At 35.3% G+C, this 9,311-nt stretch overlaps 2 protein-coding genes across 3 annotated transcripts in view; both read right to left on the reverse strand.

Annotated features, from left to right (window-relative positions):
• LOC149814593 (uncharacterized) overlaps window positions 1-8,664 on the reverse strand; it is a 35,409-nt gene extending 26,745 nt beyond the window's left edge. For both annotated transcript variants that reach the window (XM_089989108.1, XM_089989107.1), the window contains exon 1: window positions 8,601-8,664. The gene's annotated coding sequence lies outside the window, so the exon portion shown is untranslated. The remainder of the gene's footprint in view (window positions 1-8,600) is intronic.
• The window catches only part of LOC149814592 (uncharacterized), a 35,905-nt gene extending 27,207 nt beyond the window's left edge, over window positions 1-8,698 (reverse strand). Inside the window, exon 1 of the mRNA XM_089989106.1 lies at window positions 8,601-8,698. The gene's annotated coding sequence lies outside the window, so the exon portion shown is untranslated. The remainder of the gene's footprint in view (window positions 1-8,600) is intronic.
• Window positions 8,699-9,311: the final 613 nt, after the last annotated feature.

Consider the following 9,311-nt stretch of genomic DNA (forward strand, 5'->3'; position numbering starts at 1 on the left):
TGAGTTATTGTTCCATAACCTAAAGGTTAATGAGGTACTATTGTTCTTTGTAGGGAGAAAGAAAAGATGGATTGTTAGTGAATTTGGCAATAACCAAAGATTGATTTGGTATTACTATCCATCTTCTCTTCTATCTACGTGGATATGTATATCTATATATCTGTTTCAAGTGTCGATTATGATCTATTTTTTTATATATGATCCTTTTATATGGTTATAGTTCGAGGAAATAAAAAATAAAATAGAAAATCAAGATAAATAATAATGTAAGTTGTACACCTCATTTTCCTCGGATTGTAGTTCAATTGATCAAAGGACCGCCTTGTCAAGGCGAAAGTTGCGGGTTCAAGCTGTGTCAGTCCTGTCCCATCCTGGGATCCTATGAATCGATTGATTCATCTCTCCACTTTCTGTGAAGAGGGGGAGACAAAGAGCAGGATCTAATTTCCGATGGAAGGATCTTGATTTCACATTTCTCATTGGGTAAGGGAAGCTCAATTACTAATTAGATTGAGAACAATCTCTTTATCTCGCCCAAATTGCACACTTGATTCTCAATTTATACGTCTCAAACAAGGAAGGATGATACGTATACAAAAGATCAATCAAGATCATATCCTTCTATTCTAGGGGTGAAAAATAAAAAATAGAATGAATAATCTTTTTTTCTCATTTTCAGTCTTTCAAGAAGATTAGATTATGACAAAAACTTAGCATAGAACTTAATTTGTTTTCCAATTCACTTCTACTGTTTGTATATATGATGAATGAAATCCTGGTTGAACCCCATTCATATGATATCATTCTATAATGAATGAGGACGACAGGTTATAGAAAGGAACGAAAGAGTAGAAAAATATGAGAAATTCAAAAGGATTCTTGGTTGTGGGTCAAGAATGGAATTTTTTGATTCGGTATGGACAAAAGATCTTCCAATGTTATACTATTCAATTCTTGATGATGAATTGATTTGATAGATCAGGTATTGTTATTCATGATATTATAATCCGATTCAATTAATCCAATCCTATTGAATTTCAAAATTATGGGGAAAGATTTATGGAATCTGTTCCAAACGTATATGACATGGTTCTTTATTTCGGCAGGGTGCAAATATATAAATTTCATCCTTTTAGATACTTTTTTAGACCCATTGTCGATACTAAGTAGCAACCACAAATTTGTATCATTTTTTATGATATTACGCATGGATCAGATATATCATAGTCAATTTTCCAAATTCGATTGTAGGTGATTCTTCCACAATGGAATCTGATAAGTGAGATTTCAAGTAATTATTTACAAAATCTTCTTCTGCCCAAAGAAATGATTCATTGAAATAATGAATCACTCGTTCCATTGAAATGGACACATTTGAGAACACCAAATGTTTGAAAGTTCCTCTATTCAATCATTTTTCTTTTTATTGTTGGGTATCTCGTTCGTACGCATCGTCTCTTTATTTATGTGGATATCAAATAAACAAAGTAGGATTTTGAGTCATTTGTTGTGTTGATTAGGCAACACCAGAATTTGAATTGAGGAGAAAGGATTTATAGTTTCTTGCATTACCACTAGGCCATGTCGACAAAAAATAAATGGGCATAAATACTCTTTTTTGGATAAGGTTATTGAATCACGAATCATTGGTTTTTATTGGATTTGCATCTTTCAACCCTATTTTCCTTATCCATCTTTTTACCCAACTTACTCTTCATCTAGTTGAGATCATTTTCTTAGATTGATTCTATTCTATAATATCTCAAAATAATAAGACCTAGAAACTTCATTTTTTATTGATTGCATTGAAAGAAAAAGAAAATAAAGAAGCAATTTTCACTTAGAGCCATTGAATACTTAGTTGAAACCATTAACTATTGAACGAATGTGAATTTACGAATGGCTCTTTGGATCTTCAACTGCCTTACCTTAATGTCATAAGAAAATAAATCAAATTGATACATGACAAATCAATCTCAATCCTTTTCAATTCCAATTAATTATAATAACAATTGTGTCTATGTAAAGTAAACCCCAAACAGGAAGATAGCTTGTGAATCATGATCCATTTGAAATAGAAATTCACGATATAGCACAAACGAGACATATATCCAAGTGGAACTGTGATAAAAGATGGGCTAGATAGATAAGCTAGCTTCACATTACTTCATTGATACAACTCCTCTTACGTACCGCAATCGTATTCTACTAACAACTAAAATGAAATGGTCAAAATATATCTCTCATTTCTGTGAATCATCTTTTAAACAACGGAATCATCAAATTAAGTGCTAAAATAAAAGCCACTCAGATTTTTCTAATGTCCCTCTCTATTATTTATATAATATAGAACAAATCAAATCCTGAATCAATTCATTTTTTTTATTCCCAACAAGATCATAATATCATAATTGATAGATAAAAGGTAGAACATAGATAAAGAAATTGGATCGGATACATCTTTTTATATTCTCTAATAAGATTCAATAGGTATGGTGGTATCAATGGCAGAATCCAATTTGTTCCAATGAATGTTTCGATCAAGTCATTTACATTTGCATATGTTGCTCGAATTGTAGTACAAAATTCTCCTTCTCCCTCCTCCCTCCATCCATATATATATATATATATATATATATATATATATATATATATATATATATATATATATATATATATATATATATATATATATATATATATATATATATATATATATATATATATATATATATATATATATATATAACGTGTGTGTGAGGTTGGATAAAATAAAATTTCATGTAATTTAATAAACGGAATATACATTCCATCTATCTGTACGGTTTGGAAAAGAGTGAGCCAATAATGAGATTTTTTCAAAAAACGGAAAACTTAAGATACTCCATGATGATAGAGACGAGGGAATGTTTACAATACCTAGATTTAGTCATATCTAATTTAAGGGAGGTTCATTGATCGGGCTTCATGGAAGAACTTCATCAATTTCTAAAAATTGAGAATACAAATCAAGAAATTGAATTTCAATTATTTGGAGAATCATATCAATTGGTGGAACCTTTGATAAAAGGAGATGTTGTGTATGAATCAATTATATATTCCATTAAGTTATATGTACCTGTAGGGTTAATTTGAAGAACCGGTAGAAATATGCAAGAACAAACCATATTGCTTGGAAACATTCCTCTAATGAATTCCTCAGGAACTTCTATAGTAAATAAAATTTACAAAATTGTCGTCAATCAAATATTGCAAAGACCAGGTATTTATTATAGCACAAGATTGGATCATAACAGAGTTTCTATCTATACTGGCACCATAATATCAGATTGAGGAGAAAGATCAGAATTAGAGATGGATAGAAAAGAAAGGATATGGGCCCGTGTAAGCATGAAACAAAAAATTTATATTCTAGTTCTATCATCAGCTATGAGTTCAAGTCTAAGAGAAATTCTAGACAATGTTTGCTACCCAAAAATTTTCTTGGAAAACATAAGGTACAATACTATGTATCGTGCAGTGGTACACACTCGTTTGTAGATCAAGCCACCAAATATCAGATCGAACCATATTTAGCATGTGTTTAACATAGTTTATTTACTACGTTAAAAGGTTTTATAATGTCTAATTCAGCATAAGATTTCATTTTTGACACGGTGAAAAATCAATATCTCACAATTCATGAAGTTGAGGGTGGCTTAAAAGTGACATAAAACATCATGTTTAAATCAACTTTAATAATTGAATAAATAGAACACGCCAAAGATGATCCAAGGTTTAGATTTTGCTTTTGGAGCATATATCCCTGTAGTCAACGCTCTCCTGCAGTGAGCTACTTGGGAAAGGAGCTTTAAAGTTATAATAATAATGAAAAGAAAACTAACTTTTGCAAAAAACAAAAGCTAGTTTGCTCTTTTCTATATTCATATGTAGAGTTACAAGAAGAGAGGAGAATGGCACATTATATGACCTTTCTACTTAATAATTTAGTCATCCCCCAAAAGGATCTAATATAGATGAGAAAAATCATAGCACAACTTTATATCCTTTGTGCTTGAAAATATGTTGCTGGTGCATTGCATGAAATGTGCCTCTAGGAATACCCTTGTGAATAGGAGCAGTTCATCTTTCCAAGATGAGATCAACCAAGGACCAGAAATCACACCAGCAGAATTCAAAATTAAAAAAGAACGAGAATAGTAGTTCATTCTGAACAATGATTTTCAAGCTTGGAAAACCCATTATGTGTGCCTAAGAGAGAGAGAGAGAGAGAGAGAGAGATGCTTGACCTCAACTTTAACCACTGAGTATACCATCAATAGCATTGTAAGTCCTTTCCTCAAGTAGGTAGCTCTAGATCATGTTGCTGAGAAGGCTTTCTTTTCTTACTTGTGCTGAAGCAAAGGAAATCTCTCTCTCTCTCTCTCTCTCTCTCTCTCTCTCTCTCTCTCTCTCTCTCTCTCTCTCTCTCTCTCTCTCTCTCTCTCTCTCTCTCTCTCTCTCTCTCCATTGTAAATCCTTTCCTCAAGTAGCCTCTAGATCATGTTGTTGAGAAGGCTTTCTTTTATGACTTGTGTTGAAGCTCAGGGAAATCTCTCTCCATGAGCTTTTCTTCATCAAAAAGGACACCTGCAAGACTGAATATTCCATGTCTTCTCTGCATATTCAGCAATTGTTCTATCGCTGCTGAATTTATCAGATCCTGCTGTGCTCAAAATGCTCATCTTTGTCTACTTGTCTTGATCAACAAATGCCTTATCAACTACAGTGTAACGCCCCGAAATCTCAACCCAAATTTTGAGGAATTTTTTTTCATAACAGGGGAAACAAGTACTACTATAAGGTTAAGCATTCTGAAGCACTACATTGAGGAGCAAGCCAAAACATTTATTTCATTTTATTATCAATGAATAACAACATCAGAGTTTTAATGACATGTTTTAAAAATGAACTCAAGCTATCCCGAGAACAGTAAATCCAAAATCTCAATCGAAGCTTCATCCCGCAGTTGCTCATAAACTCTATTCTTCACGTGAAAATGGTAGATTGATTAGAATTAGACTACAACTGTTTAAGTAAGAAGTACTGCAAATTTTCTTACATATCATGTGTCAAGTGTGTGGTGCGAGTGCCGAGTGTGATTTTCGGCACATACAAGTATAAGTAAAGATCTACGCTACGACAGTCAACAATTTATGAGAAGCAAACTGGCAGGCAACATCATTAACAACATTTAAATATCTCATAACCACATATACGAATTCATGTAATAATTCAGAGGAATGCAATTATGACAATTACATAATTCAGGTAAGCATTCATGCAACATGGTCATTTATTAGGCATAAAAGAACATTAATCAATAACATGAATCACAATTTGAGTAAAAGAGACATTTAACATGCATTAAGAATTAAACATCACGTATCCACCACCATGTGACAATTAAGGAACAGATAACATATGCATGTTCTAATGCATAACAGGAATATGCATGATGTATGTGCAATGCATGAACACTTTATTATCTTTCATTAAAGTTTCTTCTTCCATATGCATGCCCTATTAATTACACACAACTTTAAGTTCCTCTTTTTTATTACCATTGTCCACGGATACACCAAACGGGTACAATCCCCGAGGTCAAGTTAGGTTTCCAGGGTAGCTTAACACCCAATTTGAATTTTATTACTGGGTTTCAACTTATCCCTCGACCGATATAAGAAAACAACACTATCCATCGAAATATTAGACCTCCACATTTAATGACGGAGACACCAGGGACACCCCATGCCCACAAGTGTCACTTCCTTGGTATACCAAAACAACAACAACTATGTCAAACACACCACCCCCAGGTCAAGTGGCGGACTCTCCCTAAACCGTGGCCAGGAGAAGGAACCTCAATATCAGGTTCAGGGGACAAAAATAAAGCTCACGGAGTTTCTGTATCCTCACAGTCTCCTCAAGACCGGAACTCTAAGATCTCCATTCTCCAGATCCCAGAACGTATATTACATTGTTCTTTACTTTCTTTTTTTCTTATTATTAATTCATCTCTTTTATATTTGCAAATCAACATGCGAAATTAATAACATAGGCTTGCACATCAACATGCAACCATAAGCTCGCAAATCAGCATGCACAGCTCTTCACGGTCTACCACCCGTGGCAACAAGAGAACAGTGCAATAAGCCAATAATATCAATTTCATAAATTTGCAAATCAACATGCAAACATAAACTTGCAAAACAGCATGCCAAGCTCTTCACGGGACCACAGCCCGTGGCAACACATAGAATAGTGAAATAAAAATAAACGTGATTTTTGTGATGCATTTAAACAATTAAAGAAAGAGCAAACCAAAGCACAAGGTTCTCCAGGCCTGTGATGGATTTAGATCATCGATGCATCATACGCAAAAATCATAACAATATGCAATTTATGCAATGATACCAACATGATTCCAAATGCACGTTCATTCATACCAATTCAACAATGTGCATAAGCTACCACAGTCATATGCATGTGTTCACTATCTATGTAAAATTGCTTTCGTGAAATCACTAACACGCATGCATTCATTCATGATTCATAAGTACATGAGAACATTTATGCAAGATTGTACATGCCAAATACACATTGATTCCATGTATGCACATGCACTTGAAACCAAATCATAAGTGCACGATAATTAAACATGTCCTATAAATGTAAGCACATGAAACTTTTCATTCATAACATGTGTTAACATCCGCACGCATGAACATAACCCAGATCTAGAAATTAAAATTTCGGGGTTGCAGACATTCATATCATGTATGCACCGTACCAAAGCAATAACATATTAACAAAAAATCAAATATCTCACATGTTATAAATTCTACAGCACAAACACCAATGCCCTGATACCTTTAAACCAGTCAGGCATACAACATTTAAGTTTAAGTTTTCTATCAGTTTTACTGTCATTGCGCACAAGTTAACCACCCAAGTACCTGCATCGGGTATTCAACCCAGATTGCCCATTAGGCAAGTTTTCCCAAACAACACCATTTGTAGTTCATTCACTCCATTCTTGGTTCTATTTCAATATAATATGCGTTTGAACATCAAAAGTTATGGACCTTAATATGCACTTGACTCATCAATTTACTAAGCCGCTAAATATGCATTTGAGCATCGTCTTAACATGCAGCTAGCTATGCATTGGAATGCCAGAGAATTTTACAGTTTAATATACACATGCCTATAAGAGAATATGCAGCTTAACAGGCATTTGAGTATTATTAATTTCAAAACATATTGGTCATTGAATATTTCAGAAAATCATACAGGACATAGCTCATTTTATGTAATTTCAGGGATTTTCCCAGTCAAACAACAAGAATTCATATGAGCAATATCTTTCTTGAATGATTAACTGTCTGTAACTAGAGCAAAACAGAATTAGAACCTACTAGGTATGGACGTTTCAAGTTATAGATATCAACAACTACAATTCAATTTCAATACACTCAGGTGGTTTAATAAGATTTCAGCATGTATATAACTTAATAGGTATATAAGCATCAAAATTATGCAGCTTAACAAATAAAAACATCGCAGGCATGGTCAATATTTCAGAACCCATTTCATAACGAGTCTAAGTGGAAATATGCAGAGCATACTAACATGTGCCATTAAATATTCAAAACTCAGCTGTATATATGTAATAACAAATAGAGTTATCGCCAAAACCCAAAGTTTCTCAACATAACCTAGGATCTGAGTATTAATCTGTCAGAACATGTGGTAGGGTGACCATGGAACCATAATCTGAACATGGCATATACGTATGATGTGGGTGTTCACATCGTCAAAAATTTCCTGGGTGACCTACCAATATACACCGGCTGGACAGTTTCTCAAACAAAACAATTTTGTCTCAGACAGACCATGCTGCCACACAGTTCTGATTAAGTGCATATATCATCGTTCATGCATCAAATGACAATTTTACAAGATATTTTGATTTCCAAACAAAACACATATTCTCAAAAACCTATGAATCATGATTTTCAGCAGGGGACAAACAGTAACAGTTTAATGATTGAGCAAGGCAAGATTATTTTTTTCAAGAAGGCAAGTACATACTTTTTTTTTAACAGTTGGTATCTAATCTCGCCGAGATTTATCACATCGGATTCAGTATTTTCTGTGAGTACACACTCATCATTTGCTGACGAAGGGTTCCTGTGTGTGCAACTCAAACGCAGAATCGTGATTCTGCATTTTTACACAGCTTAAACCCACTCATAGTGGTCATGCTCAACGATTTCACCTATTGAAACAGGTAGGCTACGAAATCTCAGCAGATCCTATATTAGAATCGAAAATCCCCAAAAAGATTTCGAACAGCAACACAAAGCATACTTGAAATCGATACATATGCAAAAGCACAGAAACCCTACTATTGGCGATCCGAAATCCCCAAATCTGTCGATTGGGGTTTCCAGCACCTCAAACCCCAAAACCCTATTTTCGTTAAGGATTTACGGAAACCCCACACTACATACTCAACATGTGGTACACCTAAAGAAGAAAAACAGTAAACCTACCTCTTCCGGCGTGATGGTGGTTGCCTCCGCGAGTGGAGAGGTCCCGGGCTTCGGTTGCTCTGCTGCCGAGCAAGAGATTCAAGAGGGAGAGCGAGAAGCCGAGGTATATATATATATATATATATATATATATATATATATATATATATATATAGAGAGAGAGAGAGAGAGAGAGAGAGAGAGAGAAGAGAGAGAGAGAGAGTTCTGCTAAAAACGAGTGTTAGGGTTCGTTTCTGAACCCTAACACTCGTTTTTATCGGGCTGCCTGTTTCGGGTTTTTTTTTTTTTAAACCTGGTTCGTAACACGGGGCGAGGCCCGGGTCGGAGACCCGCGAACCCGCCGCGATCTGGATCAGCGGATCCTTTACTCAGTTGAGTTTGCGGTTTGGACCCATACGGGTCCAATTATGGATCCAGATATATATATTAGGGGTGGCAATCGGGTCGGGTTGGCGTGTCAGCATACCTCAACCCGAACCCGACCCGTTTATTAAACGGGTCGGCTGTGGCAAACACGAACCCGACCCATTTAATAAACGGGTAACCCGTCATGACCTGCCAACCCGTTTAATAAATGGGTTGGGTCGGGAAAACGGGTTGGCGGGTCGGGTTGGCAGGTTGGTGGGCGGGTTGGCGGACGGGTTCGCAGGTCGGGTTGGCGGGTTGGCGGGTTGGCATACCCCCAACCCGAACCCGACCTGTTTAATAAAC

The sequence above is a fragment of the Nuphar pumila genome, chromosome 15 (genome assembly GCF_984573655.1).
Source record: "Nuphar pumila chromosome 15, dmNupPumi1.hap1.1, whole genome shotgun sequence".
Taxonomy (NCBI): domain Eukaryota; kingdom Viridiplantae; phylum Streptophyta; class Magnoliopsida; order Nymphaeales; family Nymphaeaceae; genus Nuphar; species Nuphar pumila.